The sequence below is a fragment of the Protopterus annectens genome, chromosome 4.part0 (assembly GCF_019279795.1).
Source record: "Protopterus annectens isolate FY-2018-M chromosome 4.part0, PAN1.0, whole genome shotgun sequence".
NCBI lineage: Eukaryota > Metazoa > Chordata > Ceratodontiformes > Protopteridae > Protopterus > Protopterus annectens.
In genome coordinates, this window is record NC_056733.1 from 1619658984 (window position 1) to 1619680443 (window position 21460).

A 21460-nucleotide genomic window follows, 5' to 3' on the forward strand; every position below is an offset into this window, starting at 1 on the left:
TTGTGGCTAGTGTGGAGAAAGAGAGGTTGGATAGAGCAGAGAGTAGCAGATTGTGTGAAACAATGTCACAGGCTTTAGATAGATCCAGCAATACAGCAGAGGAGAGGTTATGATGGAAGATAGTGTTGGTGAAGGACAGGAGAGCAGTTGTCGTGCTGTGGTGTGGTCTGAAACCATGCTGGGTATTGGAGAAGAAGTTATTGTTAAGGAGGAAATTGGAGACCTGTGAGTTGATGCATTTTTCAAGTATCTTGCAGAGGGGGGAGAGGATGGCAATGGGGCAGTAGTTGGAGAGGTCAGTGGAGGGGCCACCTTTGTGGAGGGGAATGACATGTGATATTTTCCATAGTGTGGGTACATAGGATTCAGATATGGAGTGGTTGATTAATATGGAAATAGGATAAGCTAGGACATCAGCTGTGATCTTTAGGTATTCAGCGGGCAGGCAGTCGGCTGCTAGTTTTGTGGGTTTTAGTTTTGTCATGAGTCTTTTTATGTAGGATGTGGGTAATGTGGAGAGACATAAGGTAGGGAGGGGTGGTTTTGGGTTGGGTGAGGGGGGAATTAGTGTAGGGAAGTGTTTTTTTGTTAGGGATAGAACAGATTCTGTGAAGTGTTTATTGAAGGAATCAGCAGTGGTACTGGTGGAGAGAGGCGTGTTTGGAAGGGGGGGGGGGGTGCTTACATTTTCTGGGCAGAGTACAGAGTTAATAGTTGACCAGAACTGCTTGGGGTTGTTTTGGGAGGAGTTTAGGGAAGTTTAATAGAAAAGGACTTTGTCTGCTTTTACTTGCTCTTTAACCTTGTTACGTAGTTCAAGGAAAAGTTGCCTATCTGAGGGGTTTTTAGTTATGCACCAGCGTTCCCATGTTTTATCCCCGGTTTTCATAAGGCCCCTGGTGGTTTTTTGTAGCCAGGGGGAGCTCTTAGTTCTGATTCTAGTGTTTCTCAGGGAGGCATGGGAGTTAAGGATGTTGAGGAAGGTACTGTTAAAGAAATGGACTGCTTCATCTTGGTTGAAGTACTTTAGAGGTGACCAGTTTACTTTCTGGATGGAGGAGGTGAAAGAGTTGGGATTAAAATTAGCTTTGTTGTGAATACGTCTATGGGTAATGGGGTTGCAATCATTAATGTGATTTTTTAATAGGAAGGTTGGGGAATGATTACTGAGGGAGTCAGGTAAACAGCCTGCTAAGTAGGCATTAAGAGGGTTCGTGGTCTGCACTCTTGTGGGAGGAGAGGCTGGACTCTGCCCTTCTGAGCTGGGAATTTCTGGTTAAAGGCTTATAGTGCATGCATATCTGAACTGCTTCTTACCGAAGTTGGTGCGCCTTGTTTGCTGTGGCATAGACTGGATTCGGGCCTGCTGGATCTAGCTTTGTTTGTGTAACTTGAGCACTAATCCAGACATTCTCTAAAGTATTCAACTGTATTTATTACTGCTTGGTTGTAACATGATTAAAGTGTAGCTATCATTCTAAGTCTTTTGGATTAAGCACTTGGGCTTCGGACCAGTTGTTTTACATTAGGAAGGTTTGTGGCAAGCACTGTGGTGGCAGGACAGGTAGCTTTCATCCTTCTAAGTTGGGAACTGCTGATTGAGAGCCCAGTGTCCAAGGGTATTAGTTCTGGTTTAGGCACTTGGGCTTCAGGCCAGTTATTTTACATTAAGAAGGTTCGTGGTCTGCACTCTTGTGGGAGAAGAGGCTGGACTCTGCCCTTCTGAGCTGGGAATTTCTGGTTGAGGGTTTATAGTGCCTGAATATTTGAACAGTATCTTACTGAAATTGGTACACCTTGTTTGCTCTAGCATAGACTAGATCCAGGCCTGCTGAATCTAGCTTTGTTTATATGCTTGTTGTTTGTTTGCTTGTTATTTCCCTGGAAGCTAATTCCACCTAATACGCGGCTTCTCAGCGCTTCTGTGGATCACTAGTGATATCTGCATTGCTTACTGTACTAGTTCCTTGTTTCACTTGAAAGAAAGTTACTGTTTGTCGTTTTTGCATTTAGTTACTTGTAACACATTGCACTCAAGTTACCTGGCACTTGCTCACTAAAGCAATTATATAAGTCAGCACTAAAAATTAAAAGCACTACACCCTTACTCCCTACTGGCCCTTGTTTTCAATTATTAAGGAATTCCCAATATTATTCTAGCATGTCCAAAGGTCAGTTGTCAATCTCCTCTCTGGTCCAGCTGGTGAATCTGGGAATCTTGAGGCAATGTTATAACTGCCTCATGTACACAAACAACCCTCTCCTCCTCCCACATAACACAAATACTTGCGAGAGATGCAGCTATTTAGCCAAACTGGAGGCTGAGCTCTCTCAACTCAGGACTGGCAAGACCAGACAGGAGGAGAAGGCAACTACACACCACAAAACCAGCCTCACATAATGCTACCACACCACTGAATCAAACACATAAACATACAAAGACATACTCGGGGGCTCTGAGTAAAAATTTACCTAAACAGCAACAAGCACAAGCAACACATAAACCACAAAAGCAGTGTGCAAAGCAGTCACAGCCCTTAAGGCCAAATACAACACCAAACATACTTGTCATAGGTGACTCCATAGTCAGACACACTGACGTCCCACTCACCAGGCTGAACAAGGAAAGGGTCACAGTAAGCTGCCTATCGGGCGCTAGAATCCGCTACATAACACAAGCACTCTGGTCACTCCACGGCAAGTACAAATATGACACAGTCATTGTCCATGCTGGTGTGAACGACCTGAGACGTACCTCCCTGGACTACATGAAAAGAGACATAGAGGAGCTCTCTGATTATGTAGCCCAGGCAGGTATGACCCTGACCCTGAGCAGTATCCTTCCTTCACCAAGAATGATGCCACAATATAGAGACAAGATGATCAGCTTTAACAATTGGCTTAATGTCAGGTGTCATTCAAAGGGGATCCAGTGTCTGTCTGCCTGGGATGACATGCTTGACAAGCCACGCTGCTTCGCAAGGGACGGCTTGCACCTGTCACCCTGGGATTCCGGATATTGGCTAAGGCTCTTGCCACCCCATAGTGCCTTTTAGGCAAGGCTCAAATTCTAAACCTACCACCCTAGAAAACAAAATGGGAAGAAACTGAGGGTAATGCTGTTCAATGCCAGAAGTCTAAATCTCAAAATGCACGCACTCGAGGCCCTTCTCAGTATGGAGAACATCGATGTCTGTGCTGTAACTGAAACCTGGTTCAAGGCTCCTGAGAGCACCCCAGCACTATTAGGTTTTACCTCATATCATGCGTTCGGCCCCAAAACCCGGACCACACCACAAAAGGAGGGGTGTATCCATATTCATAAAGGATACCCACACCTCCAGGTTGGTGGCAACGCAAAGCTTGGAAACCATCCAGGTGCAACTAACCATAGGCAAAACTGCTCTACAAATTGTAGCATGCTACAGGCCACCCTCTCAAACTCAGGAACCCCACACAGCCTTCCTGAAGACACTGGAGGGTATAAATGTATCTCCAAACACCATCATATTGGGTGACTTCAACTACCCGAATATAGACTGGGAACATTACTCAAGCCCTTACTTTCTAGCCCAATGGTTCCTGGAGTTCATAAATTCAAATGCCATGGAACAGCTAGTCACTGTTCCCACGAGAGGAGAAAATATACTAGATCTCATTATCACAAACATGGGGACAAAATGCTCCACACCGGAAGTATATCCCTCATTGGTGAGATCTGATCATAAACTAATCTCACTGGAAATCCACATCCCGCCCCACCCCAAACAAAAGACCACAGTGAAGAACTTCTCTAAAGCAAACTTCACACTACTCAAGACTGGTGTGGTATCCTTCAAGGCCCCTGAGCCAGTGGAAACCACAACCCAAGCTGCGGAAGCCCTTACAAATGCCTTCTATAAACACCTCCAGGACTGCATGGATCAGGCAATCCCAAATAAAACCAAGACTCTTTCCACAAAGGGCAAACGTCCAGTCTGGTGGACCCCAGCCATTAACAAACTTTACAATAAGAGGAGAAAGCTATTACATGCTAGAACAAAATCCATAAAAGGGAAGTCACCCCTGATCATTATTAGTAAAAAAATATGAGCACTCATAAAATCAACTAAGGCCAATGTTGAGAGAAAAATTGCCATGGATTCAAAGGACAATCATAAGGCCTTTTTCAGCTATGTTAGGAACCTAGGTGGAAACTCCCAGATATGCTCAGAATTAGTCCAAAATGATACAAAAATCACTGAACCCACAGACATTGCCAACATACTGGCAGACAGGTTCAGTGCAAACTTCACCCCCCTCTCCCCCCCTAAAGGAGAGATAACTATCCCAGCAGAGTGTAGCCTCCCAGACATCTCAAATGTGCAGGTGAAAGCTGCTCTCTCTAAAGCTAAAAACACAGCATCAATGGGACCGGATGGTGTCCCCGGCTGTGTGCTACACGAGCTAAATGAGGAATTAAACCCGCACATAAGGCAGCTGTTTAATCTCAGCCTTACCACAGGATACGTGCCCAAGGAGTGGCATACGGCAACTGTGGTCCCACTCCACAAAGGCGGTGCCTCTACAGACCCTGGTAATTATCACCCCATAAGCTTAACAAGTCTAGTCTGCAAAGCTATGGAGAGGATCATAATGGAGCTCATAAACAAAGATATAGGGGACTTGCAGACATTGGACCCGACCCAGTTTGGCTTCGTCAAGGGCAGATCATGCCTTTTGAACTTGGTCGACTTCTTCGAAACAGTCACCAAGGCCATTGATGAGGGAAAGGCAGTCCATACAGCCTACCTTGACCTTGCAAAGGCCTTCGACACAATACCCCACTCAGGTATTGTAGAAAAACTTACCAGCTTAAATGTAAACCCATATGTCACAAGATGGGTTGCAAACTGGCTTAAGGACAGAACCCACAGGGTTAGAGTTGCTGGTGCTATGTCAGACTCCAAGCCGGTCACAAGTGGTGTCCCACAGGGCTCGGTCCTTGGCCCCCTATTGTTCGGCATCTACTTCTCAGAAGTACAGGCCAACATGGGAGGACTTTGGCTGACAAAGTTTGCAGACGACTGCAAACTGGGCGCCATAGTGGAAAGTGCATCGGACACGGATATCCTTCAGAAGGGACTCACGGAAACAGATAGCTGGTGCCAGAGCCATGGCCTGAAGTTAAACGCCAAAAAATATATAGTCATACACTTCGGGAAAAACAAGGTAACCCCAAGCTATCATATAGGTGGTAATCCACTAAGCACAGAAGAGTTTATCAGGGACCTGGGGACCCAGGTTGACAGTGGCCTTTCTTTTGACACTCACGTTGCTAAAGTGGTTAGAAAGACCTTCTACATTGCCCACCTGATCATGAAGGGATTCACATCCAGATCTAGTGAGGTCATTGTTCCCCTGTACTCTTCAGTTATCAAACCAATGATCGAGTACAATGCCCCATTCGGGATGTATCTCACCCGACATCTACAGCAATTGGAGAGACCACAAAAGTTCCTCACCAAAAGGATAAAGGGACTCCAAAATCTGTCATATGCTGCCAGATTGAAGAAACTCCAGCTCCATTCAGTTGCATACCGTCTGCTCAGAGGTGACATGTGCCTGACATAGGCCATGTCCAAACCGGAATTAATGGACATGCTCCACCTCAAAAAATCCAAATCCACCAAAACCACTAGAGCAAGCGACTTAAACCTTAGCACGGATATAAATAGGACGTGCTGGAGGGATAGATTTATCACTCAGAGACTCCCTATGCTGTGGAATAAAATCCCGGTCCATGTGAGGCAGAGCACCTCGCTGGCTCTGTTCAAGAGAAATCTTGACCTGTGGATGGGAGATCGTAGGTTTATCCCGGGAATCATCTCTGTGTCACTGCTGGACAGAGGCACAACAAACTAATGGGCACAGTATTTTTTCATATAAGGGGTGGCGTAAGCCACAAAACTTTGGGCTAGGCTTATAAATGCCTTAGGGCAGATAGCCTAGTATAAACCTATGAACCTATGAACCTATGTGTGGGGGGGCTTTGTTAACTAAGACCCAGTCAAGAATGGTGTGGTTATTGTGGTTTTTATTGATCCTAGTGGGAGTTTGTATTAGCTGAGAGAAACCATGGAGATTTAGGTGGAGGGCTGGATGGTTGCTATTGCAGGATAGCCAATTGATGTTAAGGTCCCTGAGGATGATAGTTGCTAGGGGTAGGGAGAGATTGGCCCAGTCTAGTAGGTTTTCGGGGGGGGGTATATTTTGGCCTGGTGGGAAATAGCACCCTATAATGTTGATTGATTTGTTAGGGTTTAATCTGAGAGAGTTGTAAAGTATTTCTTCCTTGTCAAACTGTGGAGCTGAATTGGTGAGAATTTGGATATTGAGGTGGTGTTTGTACAACAGTGCCACACCTCCTGCTCCTTTTCTGGATAGTCTGTCCGTACAGAGCATGTTGTATCCAGGAGGAAGTATTTCCTCACTTTTGATGTGAGGTTTGAGCCACGATTCGGTTAGGATAAGGATGTCAGTGGAGTAGAGGCTTATGTAGGCATGGAGGTCTTGGATTTTATTACAGATGCTTCTATTGCTAAGAGACATAATGAGGAGGTCATTTGGGTTTTTGTTGTTTGTGATTTGGGTGATGGGGGAGTTAGTTGGAAGGTGGTTTGTTGAGATGTTGGTGATTGTGGGGCCAGGGTTGGGTTGCACATCTCCACTGAGAGTAAGTTTAGAGAGAGTGTTGAGAATATGTTTTATATATGCAGTAAAAAATTTGTTGTAGTTTATGGATATTTTATGTTCAGATGTGGTGGGGGTTTGGTAATTGAGTAGTTGTACTGGGAGAAGGTAGTTTGTGGTTGGGGTAATGAAATTATGCAGTGGGTGTTTGAAGGGACTTGATGAGAGAGTGCAGTGGAAATGGTTAATGGTTGAGGTTATGACTATAGCTGCTTGGTAGGATGTCATATAGGCTAGAATTGTGCAAGTGAGGATTATAACATTGTTACCTAGTGGCATGGTTGCTATGGGTTAGGATGGGAGTTAAGCAGGTAGGTGGGGTAGAGAGGTGGGTAGTATCAGCGGTAAGGCTTGACTGAGGAGTAGAACTCAAATAGAGTCTTAAAATAGCCCAAAATGGTTATTACACCACCAAAAATTCCCAAAACACCAAAGCTGTTATTTATGTTTTGAAATCAAGAAAACCACAAACGTGGAGAAGCTTTGACCATCAATAGGAAAAGTATAAAAATATAAACAAGCCATCACATTGTATACATACAAAAAAAAAAACATGAATGCAAAAAGTCATCTCCAGATTGTAACGATCAGTGTCCAGTTCAGTTATTTAGGTCCAAGATCAGGAAATCTAACCATCCACAGAGAGAAAAAGAAAACCCATATATTTTAGGAACACAAAACAAAAATGGCGACTGGTTATTCCACCGATTTAGAATCCAAACTATGCAATAGTAAACAAAAAATAGTATTGAGAACTGCATATAGCACTACATGCTGAATATTGGCCCTGATTTTATATAAAAATATAACGAACACTCATATAAACAGCCAAAATGAAGAGCCATGAAACAATTGAGAAATGTCCATAATTATTAGGATTATCCAAAAATGTGTGAAAGAAAAACACACATTACAGTCTAGTTCCTTTTCTATATATCTGGCATTCCCAACTGGCGACAGCATTCGCTTCTCAGCAATAAAAAAGAATATTCCAGATATAAAAAACAAAAAATGGTCAAAACAAAACACACACACTGTTCCCAGAGACGTAAAACCAAAAGTACCTTTGAAAGAAGAACGCTATTTAATTAGCTGATAACATCCCCAATTTTCAAAACAGCCTTCACTTCTTCGTGGCCAGTAAAGACGTCTCCCATTATCAAAGAACAAATGCCCTTATAATAGGCCAAAAAGAAACCACAGTTCAAAGATAAAAACCGAGCCCCAAATATGCCAGCATTCGCTTCTGCACAACAAACAGGGAACTCTGCTGATGTCAAAACTGCATGAAGGCCCTTCTGATAAATCCAAAAATCATTTGCAGCTTTTACAGTTTCCTTTTCCTTGCCTCCCCTCTCAAGTTGCGCCGGTCAGTTCAGATAGATATCTAAAGGCCTCTTTGTGCTTCTTGTTGGGCATGTAATGCCAATAATGCTTTTCAATTCTTCTCTGCCAAACCCTGTATATTTAGTTGTGGAAAGCTGATGTCCAAATCTTAATTTGCTTACCATACGTTTTTAAAGAAAACTAAATAACCGTTACCGTTACTGTTACTGGCTTTAACCCTGCTTTGCCTTACTTGCAATGGAGTAAGGAGATACAAGAAGGGAGGATCTGCAGTAACTTTCTGTGCTGGTCCACTGCTGAGCTGTTGGTTTTACAAAAGGGAACCTCCAAACTGTCAGCAATTCTGCATCAGTGATCTATTCAATCATCTACTACACATTTTTGAAGAAAATTAAATAACCGTTACCGTTAATAAAACCGGCTTTAATGCATATATATATATATATATATATATATATATATATATATATATATATATATATATATATAAATATATATACACATATATATATATGCATAAATTACTGTTTGAGATTATATACATATATATATATATATATATATATATATATATATATATATATATATATATATATATAGTTTGTGTGTGTGTGTGTGTGTGTGTGTGTGAGTATGTAGGTATACATATCACAGAACATTGCAAAAACATTGATGGAATGTTTACTTGAAAACAACATAAAAGTAGGAAAACAGGTACTTTTGCAGGAGTCAAGCCCTTCTGTGACTATTCATATATCAACTCTTGAGATCTCACAGCAGCAGTAAAAAGGAGAAACTTCCTTTACCCTACTGTTCACCAATTTTGCATAAAAACACTGCTTACACATGAAAAAAATGGGAATCAGTCAAACAGTTTGACCATTCCAGTTTTGAATAAACCATGTGAACTAGACCTGTGTGTATATACATATATATATATATATATATATATATATATATATATATATATATATATATATATGTGTGTGTGTGTGTGTGTGTGTATATACAGACAACTAGATATGAATATAGATACATATCTATACATATATGATATATATATATATATATATATATATATATATATATATATATATATATATATTTCATATGATTGAATTTGGCAAGATTGAGCCAAAACACTCAATCCTAGAAAATTAGACTAGCACAGACACACCAGACATCTGTTTCTGAAGATGGGAAAGCCCCACTGCATCACCACTTGGGGGACTGCATCCTCTACACCCCCTGCTACTTCTATATATTGCAACTCTGTGATCGCACCATAGTGGAGAAATGACTAACATTCCCTTCCTTGCTGTCCAGTTGTGCTGCAGTCACACATAGTCCAGTTCCCTGCGAAAAGAAATACTGTTTGGTTTCTTTTTGCTGGTATTTGAGCATTTTGGCTCAGTCATATACATATGAAAGGGAACCACGTAAATATATATATATATATATATATATATATATATATATATATATTTATTTATATATATTTTTTTTACATATATATATATATATATATACACACACACACACACACACACACACACACACACACACACACACACACACACACACACACACACACACACACACACACACACACACACATATATGCATACATATATGTGGATGCATATATGCAAAAAGTAGATATGCACACAAATGCATATACACATGTACACACACACACATGCGCGCACACATTTTAGATTTTAGCAAATGGAAAATATTGTGGCACACACACACAGATCCTAGAGCATCATAACAATAAATTGTGCCCTGTGCCATTTGAATTTGTTGTTTTAACACTAGCAAGCCTGAGGGGGGTGGTCTCACTAGTCACAGACTGATTTTCACAGTATTACCAATGTTATCGGGAGTGGGGGGGGCTGTCAAAATGATGAAGGTGTTAACTTCACAGTCGCAAGGTGTAGGGTTTGACTCTCACCCTTGAGGGAAATTGTCTAGGCTTAAAATGGCCCACAAGGACAACTAGCATAGTACTTACATTTAAACCTATTTCAGAAACATGCAGTTCTTTTCATTTATTTATAACCTTTCTTATCCAGTTAGCCTACTAAGCCAACCCAAGGAAAACTGATACTTGCCGGTTGATGAATAAACGTAAAGATTATTTTCCTAATATTAAACCTAAACAATGCAATGTAATATTGTGAGGGATCCAGTGAAAGCTCCATTCCGAGGTAAACATATTCAGTATTCCTTAAATGAATGTGCTCAGGTAAATGAGTGCCACAAGTCAGCTGCAATTTGAGCACGACCAAGGTATTGCAGGGGGTATCTCATTTCCCTTACCATGCACAAGATGCCATTGTGGCACATACACACACACACACACACACACACACACACACACACACACACACACACACACACTGCATAATTTAGTACAACTCTGCCAAACGTATTCTGAACAGCACACAGCAGCAGTTATAAGTCTTACTTTGAACAGTCACGCATTATATAGCAAGTAGCATACTCACCTAACCTGCAATATACTACACAGTTTTGACAGCAATATGATTTCATCCTTTGTAAAAGGACACTAATCTCACAAACATACTAAATATGGTATGTTCTAAAGCCAGTGGGGATGGAGGGTAATTTTAAATGTGAAAAGTGGCATCCCCCGTAGTGTTAAAAAAATACTTTTCTTCAGTCTTTCCAAGACCATACCTGTTACCTTTATCCCAAGCCTATAGAATTCTATGCACATATGTATTAAGCAAAACCACGTTTCTGGAAATGTTTCATTGTTAGTCCTAGTCTGTATTTCCTGGTGGTACACAAGTGAAAGACCCCATTCTTCTATAAAATACTGTCTATATTATATTAATGAGTGCTCTGTGAAACAAATACAGTATGCTGTCATGTATGTGATCCTGTTATGCAGAGGCTTTCTATTCAGTGTTGATATCTGTCTTATAGGTTCATAGATTAGTAGTAGGCTAATTGCCCTTGCGAACCATTTTAAGCCTAGCTAATTATCCCTTGTGAGACTCAAACCCAACACCTTGTGTTTGTAAGGCAAACACCTTAACCATTAGGCCACCATCCCGCCGCTTATTGTTTATGACTTACTACGATAGACTTCAGCTCCCCTGCAATCCTAAACACGATAAAATGGGTATTGGAGAATGAAAGAATGGATGGATATGTACTATATTAAGGTATCTAGGAGTGCATATCAGACTGAATTATCACAAATCAATAAAAATATACAGGGCAGTCTTGTGAAGGTCCATGGTGTTCTTATTTAGGATAAGTCAAAGCAAACTCTGTATATACTTGTCTAAGAGAATGTCAGGCATTTTGACAGTCAGCTGGGTGTCTGGTTCATCACCATTCAAAGTCTGATGTTTTCAAGGTTCAATAATGTTTTCAGTGTTTTCTATACCATTCATGTCTCTATGTTATTGTTCATAGGTTCATAGGTTCATACTAGGCTATCTGCCCTAGGGCATTTATAAGCCTAGCCAGTGTGTTTGGCTTTCGTCACCCATTTTAAATTAATTTTGCTATGCCCTTTATCGAGGTTAGTATACTGTGCCTCTGTCTAACAGTGACACAGAAGTGATACCTGGGGTAAACCTATGATCTCCCATCCACTCATCAAGATTCCTCTTGAAGAGAGTCAATGAGGGACTCTGCCTAACCTGGACTGGGATTTTATTCCGGAGTGAAGGGAGCCTCTGGGTTATGAATCTGTCCCTCCAGCATGTCCTATTTATTTCAGTGCTGAGGTTCAAGTCTCTCAAGCACGTAGCTCAATGGGATTTGGATTTTCTGAGGTGCAGCATGTCTATTAATTCCGGGTTGGACATGGCTTTATACGTCAGGCACAGATCGCCTCTGAGCAGGCGGTATGCCACTGAGTAGAGCTGGAGTTTCTTTAACCAGGCAGCATATGGCATCTGTTTGAGCCCTTTGATCCTCTTGGTGAGGTACTTTTGGGGTCTTTCCGGTTGCTGCAGGTGTCTGGTAAGGTACATCCCAAAAGGGGCATTGTACTCAATTATGGGCCTGATGAGGGATGAGTAAAGAAGCACGATGACCTCCCCTGATCTAGATGTGAATCCCTTCATGATTAGGTGGGCTATATAAAATGTTTTTCTAACCACTTTGGCCACGTGGTTGTCAAATGAGAGATTGCTATCAACTTGGGTCGCCAGGTCCCTAATTACTTCTTCTGTACTTAATGGATTACTACCTATGTGGTAATTTGTGGGCACTTTGTTTTTGCTAAAGGGGATGACTATACACTTTTTGGTATTTAGCTTGAGGCCATGGCTCTAGCACCAGTTGTCTGTTTCTATGAGGCCCTTTTGGAGGATGCTTGTGTCGGCTGGAAAGTCGATTATGGCGCCCAGTTTGCAGTCATCTGCGAACTTGGTCAGCCACAGTCCTTCCGTGTTGGCCTGTACCTCCGAGAAATATATATACCGAACAAGAGAAGTCCCAGGACTGAGCCTTGTGGGACGTCACTTGTAACTGGTTTGGAGTCTGACATGGCTCAAGCAATTCTAACCATGTGGGTTCTATCCTTGAGCCAGTTTGCAACCCATCTAGTGACATAGGGGTTTATATTTAAGCTGGTGATTTTATCTATAATGCCCGAGTGGGGTATTGTATCGAAGGCTTTTGCGAGGTCCAGGTAGGCTGTGTGGACCACCTTCCCCTCGTCAATGGCCTTGGTGACTGTTTCAAAGAAATTGAAAAGGTTTAAGAGGCAGGATCTGCCCTTAACAAAGCCGAACTGGGTAGGATCCAGTGTCTGTAGGTCCCCAATATCTTTATTTATGAGGTCCATGATGATCCTTTCCATAGCTTTGCAGACCAAGCTAGTCAGGCTTATGGGGCGATAGTTTCCAGGATCCGTTGAGGCACCACCTTTGTGGAGAGGGACCACTGTTGCTGTACACCACTCTTTGGGTACATATCCTGTAGTAAGGCTGAGATTGAACAGTAGTTTTATGTTTGGGTTTAGCTCTTCTTGGAGTTCATGTAGGACACAGCCCGGGACACCGTCTGGTCTCATTGATGCTGTGTTTTTTGCTTTGGAGAGGGCGGCTCTTACCTGAGCATCTGAGATGTCAGGGGGGCAGCACTCTGCTGGGATAGACATTTGCCCTTTTGGTGGGGAGGGGGGGAGAAGTTTGCACTGAACCTGTCAGCTAGGATGTTGGCAATGTCTGTGGGTTCGGTGTATTTTTTGTCATTTTGGACTAATTCTGAGCATATCTGGGAATTCCCACCCAGGTTCATAACATAACTAAAGAAAGCCTTGTGATTATCCTTAGTGTCCTGTGCAATGTTTCTCTCGAAGCTGGCCTTAGACGATTTTATGAGTGGCCGTAGTTTTTTGCTAATACTGATCAGAGCTGCCTTCCCTTTTTGAGATTTTGCTCTATCGTGTAGTAGCTTCCCCCTTCTATTGTATAGTTTGTTTATGGCTGGGGTCCACCAGACAGGACGTCTGCCTTTGGAGGATTGGGTCTTGGTTTTATTTGGGATTGCATGATCCATGCATTCCTGAAGGTGTTCATAGAATGCGTTTATAAAGGATTCTGCGGTTTGGGCTGTATTTTCCAGAGGTCCAGGGGCTTTGAAGGATTCCACCTCGGTTTTGAGGAGTGTGAAATTTGCTTTAGAGAAGTTTTTCACTATGGTTTTCTGGGCAGGGGGTGGGGTCGGGATGTGAATATCCAGTGAGATTAGTTTATGGTCTGATCTTACCAGTGAGGGATACACTTCTGGTCTGGAGCATAGAGTCCCCATGTTGGTGATGATCAGTCCAGTATGTTTTCCCCTCTTGTGGGAGTGGTAACAAGTTGTTCCATAGCATTTGAGTTTATAAATTCTAGGAACATTTGGGCTAGGGTGTTGGAGCTAGAGTAATGCTCCCAGTCTATGTTTGGGTAGTTGAAGTCGCCCAATATAATGGTGTTTGGAGAGACCTTCATATTTTCCAGTGTTATCAGGAAGGCCGAGTGGGGTTTCTGGGTTTTTGAGTGTGGTCTGTAGCAGGCTATAAACTGGAAGGCAGTTTTACCCACTGTTAGTTGCACATGGATAGTCTCTGATGCTTCGTGCTGTGCCACCAACCTGGAGGTGTGGGTATCTTTGATGAATATTGATACTCCCCCTCCTTTTGTGGTTCGGTCCAAGTTTTGGGGCCAAAAAGCATGATATGAGGTATAACCTGGTAGTGCTAGGGTGCTCTCGGGAGCCTTGAACCAGGTTTCTGTTACTGCACAGATATCGATGTTCTCCATGCTAAGGAGAGTTTCGAGTGCATGTATCTTGAGGTTTAGACTTCTGGCGTTGAGTAGCATTATTCTTAGTTTCTTATCCCTTGTGATACCTATGGAGGTGGGTTTGTCTTTTGAGCCTTACCTAAAAAAGGCACTATGGGAGTTAGACACACAAAACCTTATGGCTTAGACTCAGAGAGATTCTCTCTGCCTGTGCTAATTGGCCAATGTGAGTTGGCTATTTAGGAAGATGAAGAGAATATCTGATTCCTAGACATAATAAAACCACATAGCAAAAAAGACATCATTGGTAGTCTCTGAATCAGACACTGTGCTGTCAGATCTAACCTCACTAGTGTTTTCCCTAGCAACAGATGAATTCTGTTAGCAAAGGCTTCCCCTACATACATACACACACACACACACACACACACACACACACACACACACACACACACACACACACACACACACACACACACACACACCCTCGCTCCCAGGCACCCCTCAAATGCACTCACTCACATTCAGAAATCCACCAACAAACAAACCCCCACATATGCTCTCACATTCACAGAAACACCCTTGTACACAGTGTGGCACATACACACATACATGCAGAGTTGGCATTCCTTACTACCTTCTCTTACTATGACTTCCAAGATAGACACACACACACACACACACACACACACACACACACACACACACACACACACACACACACACACACACACACACACACAAAAGCACACACACACACATACACACACATTTACAAATTCATTCAGACACATTCATGCCCTTACAGACATGCACCCTCATGTCCCATTGTACGAATGAATGGGTGGTTTCGCTTTTTTCCCTAGAGTAAAATGTTATTTGGTTGAGCACTCAGGATCCACTAATACTTCTGAGGGAGACCAGGTGGCTTATAAGCATTAGCCAGTCCCCCTGACTGCTGCATTACTATGTGGCTTCCCCAGTGAGAGCAGTCTCTGTGCTAAGGCCCCAGGCAGGGAAATGTATAGTGACAAGAGTAGTTTCTGAATCAGAAAGGCTAACTGTGAAGCCTTTCTACATACTAGGGCAAGTATAATTTTAATTGTAAATTAAACTTTTTAGCTTGTAGTTATCTTCCTGAGGCTCCACTGAAAACAAAACTTCCAGCTAGATATTCCCATTTGACAGATATAAATAATCAAATATATTAATAAATAAATAAAAACATACTTAGATGCATATGTACTTACAAGCATACATAAATAAGTAAACAAAGAAACAAATAAATAAATAGTGGCAAAGAAAGATATAGACGCATCCTTAATGAGCATCATTGAAGAAGGAAGCACAGATAAGATATGCCACTTCTGCCTTCTGTTGTTTTCTTTGAGTTTTGCACCACTGGTAGAGAGTGTGCAGCAGACATTGCAAAATAGTGGGACCAAGGCTGCAGTTTGACATTGTATGCAGTGGATATCACATTTTTTCATTTAAATTCCCAACTCCTTTTTGGTCATTTTATAAATAAAAAAAGGATTTTCCCACTGAAAAATGAATTTCAACGAACTTGTGACCATCACCATAGGCTAGTGCTCTAAGACAATACAACTATGTAAGGAGTTAACCATAACAGCAAATATTGAAGTAGTTTGACTGTTGCAGTACTTTCAACTATTGGGTCTTCTACCATAGAAGGCCCAACATACTGACTTCCAAAGCTTAGTACACTTCCTGGCTTGATGGATGAATGTACATATCCACTGGGATGTCAGTGCATTTCCAGCAGACATCTACCAGTGGTATCTTTGGTTCTTTCCTGCCGATGGAGCAAAATGCAGAAGCTCCATATCTGGCCCCTGTGCTTTGTCCTGTTAAACAGGAGATTGTACTACAAGCTACCAGCTGCCTCCTGAGTTTATATGCCATAGCAGACAGAAAGACCCTGGGTAGATTGGTTCTCCCAAATTTATCTGGACCCATGGAAGCCAGAGGCCCTGAACTAATAACAAATGTGGATATCTGAGAGAAGGAAATGCAGAAAGGATAAAAGGATGCAACATCAGCCCTTGGATATCACAAGAAGAAAGAGGGGAGAGAGAGAAGGAGAAACCAATGACTGCAAGAGTGATGATACTGAAACATTACCATTGCTGTTACTTCCTTACACAGTTGTTACATGTTCATTGTAGTAACCACTGCTGCAATAGTGCAAATTAGTGGGAAGATTTCCAGCATCATTTTTAAGGACTGCGTCACGGTCAGTTTTCTGTACAAGATTCATGAGGCACAGAAGAATGAGTGTACCAAGTCCTGCCATGGTTCTGGGAGTGGTAGTTTGTCTATAGTGATTAAAAAAGGTAAGAACACAGAGCAAGCTCACTCTCTTTATTTCAATAACTTTCCTTCCCACTTTAATAAACAGGCAATGATGCAATTTATGGTGCTTTGATTTTATGCTTGAATCTTTAAAGCTGGACTTCCTAATGAATTATTCTGTGTGAACTTTTTGCACCCAATAATTATTAGAATGAACTTATCTTTTTCAAATAAATAAATAAATAAATAAATAAAAAAGGTTGGCCTTAAGTGTAGTGAGGTCTGTGCCCCACAACCCCTTAACTTATGATCATACTGCAGGTCATACAACCTTAGACAAAAGAGCAAATCACCACAGAGTGTGAAAGGCCATTTCAGTAATGATCAGTTATAATGAGTTTGTTCCCAGCAATTGAATTATGAACCAGTTGTCATAATGGTTAAGGTCTTCACCTCCCATGCACAAGGTACAAAGTTCAATAATGACCTCTGGCCAATCCCTATATGGAGTGTGTATGTTCTCTTTGTGTTTCTGTGGTGTTTCTCCCAGGTGCCAAAAACATGCTGAGTGTTTCCACCTCAAATTCCACCAAGAAAGCAGTTGTGGTCGGCAGCACAAACTCTAGATGATGGTGCCTATGGCGGGGGGGGGACGACAGGTGAATAGAAAACCTGCTTTGGGCATCAACTGTGGTGCTCAGTATCCTCAAGATAGGAGAACACAGATTACAGACTGTGTGCCATGTCAGGGTAATCACTGGTGGTGAAAATATGGCCCAAGGTGCTTTGGTCATGTTGTCAAATGTCACCAAAATGGGCAAGGGTATTTGCTGGTGATAAGTGGGTTGAGGAGCAGGGCTACATTGACTACCAGGGACCCATGTTAATGGTGAGAGGGGTGTATGTGCTCCTATTTGACAGTGTGTACCTGCCATAAAGCCCAGCAGCCCTGGATCAAAAAACACTGGCTGGCATCCAGTTGCCTAGCCTATGTTACCTAGGATAGCTTTATTGAGCAGAAGTTGTTGGACATAAAACCAATCAGACTGACAAACATGAACTAAGAATTGCTACATTCAATGCAGGTTCAGTGACATACATACATAAATACATACATACATGCATACATACATAAATACATACATAACATGCATACAGACATACAAATATTTCAAGCATGGGCAATTATGCCCTTCTAGCCTGCCAATATACCAAAACAGTTGATCCCATAATAAGTGGCCAGGGTGTTCTTAAAAATTAGATCTAACCTAGTGCTTGCTTTAGTAGTCTGTTCCACTCATCAGCTGTTCTTTCAGAAAACCAATTAGTACACTTCTTATTCCTATAGAATCTTCTGCATAAGTTGTCTCATGATTCTCTACTAGTTTTTGATAATCTCAAACATTCCCATATATACTTGTCTCTAAGTGCTCTATATATCTGAATAAGATCCCTCTTAAACATCTGTCAGAGACACTGTACAAATTCAGATATTTTTGTCTTTCAAAATAACTTAAATTTTCACATCCATGGATACCCTTGGTATATGTCTGCTGTACTCTTTTCAGTTTACTCATGCTTGTTTTCTTATAAGGTTTCCATATGTAATTCCATACTCAAGTTTGTTGCTAATGTAATTAACAAACAATGACTTCATCATTTCTGATTCTTTAGACTTGATAAATTTTTTATACAACCTATAGTTTTATAACTATAATTAACCAATTGGTTGATATGATTAAAAAAACTCTATGCTGGATCTACCCATATACCCAGGTCCTTAAATGAATCTATAGTTTCAATCACTGTGTGCTGTATTAAATATTCACATTTCAGTTTATGTCTCCCAAATCTCATATGCTTAGGTTTTGATGTATTTATCAGCATATTATTCTCCTGTGCCCAAATGATCAATTTAGTCAAGTTCTTTTGCAGACATGCCTTGTCTGTAACACATGCAATCAGTTTACCCAATTTCAGGTCATCTGCATAGACTATAGAATACCTCAGGTGAAAAGGATAAGTCTGAAAGATGCAATCTAAACAAGTAAAGGCCTAGGACAGAGGCCTGTGGGACACCCTGACTGTAACCAAGAATTTCACCTCCCCAATTGCTGTATGATATTTGCTATGTCCTATTTGTAAGCCTTGCAGCTATCCATCGTATCAACAGTAAATCAATACCTAGTTGTAATTTATTGATCAGTTTTTTTGTGTATGACCCTGTCAAATGCTGAAGCTAAATCTATATAAATTACATTACAGCACAATTTTCCATTCATAGCTGTTATTATATTGTTATAGAACATCATGTTACAGGTGATAATAGATCTGATTTCTACATATGCATGTTGATGTATTGTTTCAAGTCCCAGCCTTTCCAGTTCTGACAATAGCTTAGCCAATATTACCTTCTCCGTTATTTTCTACAACATGAAAGTATACTTAAGGGTCTGTATGACTCTGGATTTGTCATACTCTCCTTTCCCTTAAAGACAGGTTTAATTAGCGCATGTCCCCAGTCTTGAGGCATCTCCCCATATTTATATGACCTAGTAAATAATAGATATAATGGTATCTCTCTTGTTAATTTCTCCAAATCTTTTGGGTTTCTAATACCATGATGGGAATGGACCCCATTCATAAGTCAAAGTAGGATAAAAGTTCATGAAATTAGTATTGTTTCAATCGTTGATGTCAGCCAGTAGTGATCTACACAGCAGCCGCAGTGTGCCCAGTAATGACTCCTGCAATTCGTACAAAGTTACATGTTTGGTAACATATCAAAATACGCTTGTAGATTCTTTTTTATAAGACATGTTGGTCCTACTACTATTGGAACTGTCTGGGTATCTTTCTTCCACATTATTCTTGTTTCTGCCTGCAAATCCTGATATTTTATGACTTTGTGCCTCTCTGTATGCAAGACATTGTAGTCAATGAGTGTGGCGATTTCAATGATCAGTGATACTTTTGTTTTCTTTTCATGGACAACTATATCCAGTTTTCTTGCATCTATCTTTTGAACTGTTGGTAATGGGTGATCCCATGTAATGTAGACTTCATCATTTTCTATGATGCTTTGTGGCACATGTTTCCCGTGTTTTCAGCTACTTCAATACCATAATGTTTACACAGTCCCCAGTGCAACAGTCTTGCCACATTATTTTTCCTTTTAGTATACAATCTTTCTGCCATTAGTATGTAACAACCAGCAGCGAGGTGTGCAACTGTTTCCATCTCAGTTTTACAAAACCTACATTTGCCTGTTTCTCCCACATGTTCAATGGACTTTGTAAACCAATGTGTACGTAGCCCACTATCTTGTGCAGCCAATATTAACCTTTCATCTCTTGGTTTGAACTCTCCTCTCCTTAACCATTCCTGTGTTCATTTCTGATCAACATGAGGTTCTTCCAGAAGTTTTCTATACTTGTAACTATATTTATGCATTTTGCACATTTCTTGCTTTCTCATCTGGTCCTTGACCTTAGATTCTTCCTTTTGTTTTTTTGGCACATTCAGTTGATGACTGATTTTTATCTACTTCTGATTTGATTTCCATTTCTGCTTGATGCCGATATGCTTCTGCTAGAGTAAGCAGAGAAATCATTTTAGATGTATTCTTCTTGTGTTTCAAAACTTTCACTACGTTTGTGTCTTGTGAGGTCAGCAGATATGTGTGCAGTCCCACAACTGCAGATCTGTACATGTAATCAATTTCAAGGAGGCCCATCCCACTTCAGAAGAGGGAATATATAATCCTGGGATGCACTGATTTTTATAAATCATTTGGTGAGCATAAAGCATTCTTCTTGTTTTCCTATCTAATCTATCCAACACATTTTGGGGCCAGTCAGTCACTCCAAAAGTGTAAGTTAGGACAGGAAGAGCAAATTTGTTTGTAGCCTGAATTTGGTTCCTAGATGTCAACGCTGTTTTCAGGATTAATTCAAGTCTTCTAAAGTATTCCTTACTAAGTTTTGTTCACATTTGTTCATGTTTTATTGCTGATCCTTCATCAGTTCCCAAATATTTATACACTCCCTCTTGCTCAAGTTCTTTTATGTCACATTCCTGCCCCAAATTGATGTTTTCTTGGTGTTGCAGTTTTCCTGCTTTAAAGGTTGCTTTTGCACATTTGTCAAGACCAAGTGACATTCTTATATCATCTGAAGAAGTTTTAACAACTTGCAGTTGTGCTTTCAGTTCCTCATCTGATGAGCTATATGGTTTTAAATCATCGACAAAGAGAAGATGAGAAGCCTTTACACTTTATTGTTTTCTAGGAGTCAAATTATAGCAATGGCCTAAGCTGTTAAGTAAACAGCTTAATGGGTTAATGGCAAGACAGAATAGCAGCGGTGACAGAGAGTTACCTGGAATAACCCCCTTTGAATTTTTATCCCTGGAATAATGATTTGTCCTTTATCATGGCTTAACTGCAAAGTGGTCTGCCACTGTTTCATGGTCACTGTAATGTAGTCGATCAGTGTAGGGTGTATCTTATCTATTTTGAAGTACTCTTTTATCCATGAATGTGGGATATTAAAAAAATGCTTTTATGTAGTCAATCCATGCCATATTTAGATTCTTCCCTTTTTTACAGTTCTCCACTATGACTTTATTTAACAACAAATGATCCTTTGTTCCATATGATTTTCTTTTATTGCCCCTTTGTTCTATTGCCATAATTGAGTTTGCTTCTAAATGACTATAAACTCAGTTTGCATCATTTCCAGTGTACAGATTATATGTCATCAGAAGGCAAGTTATTG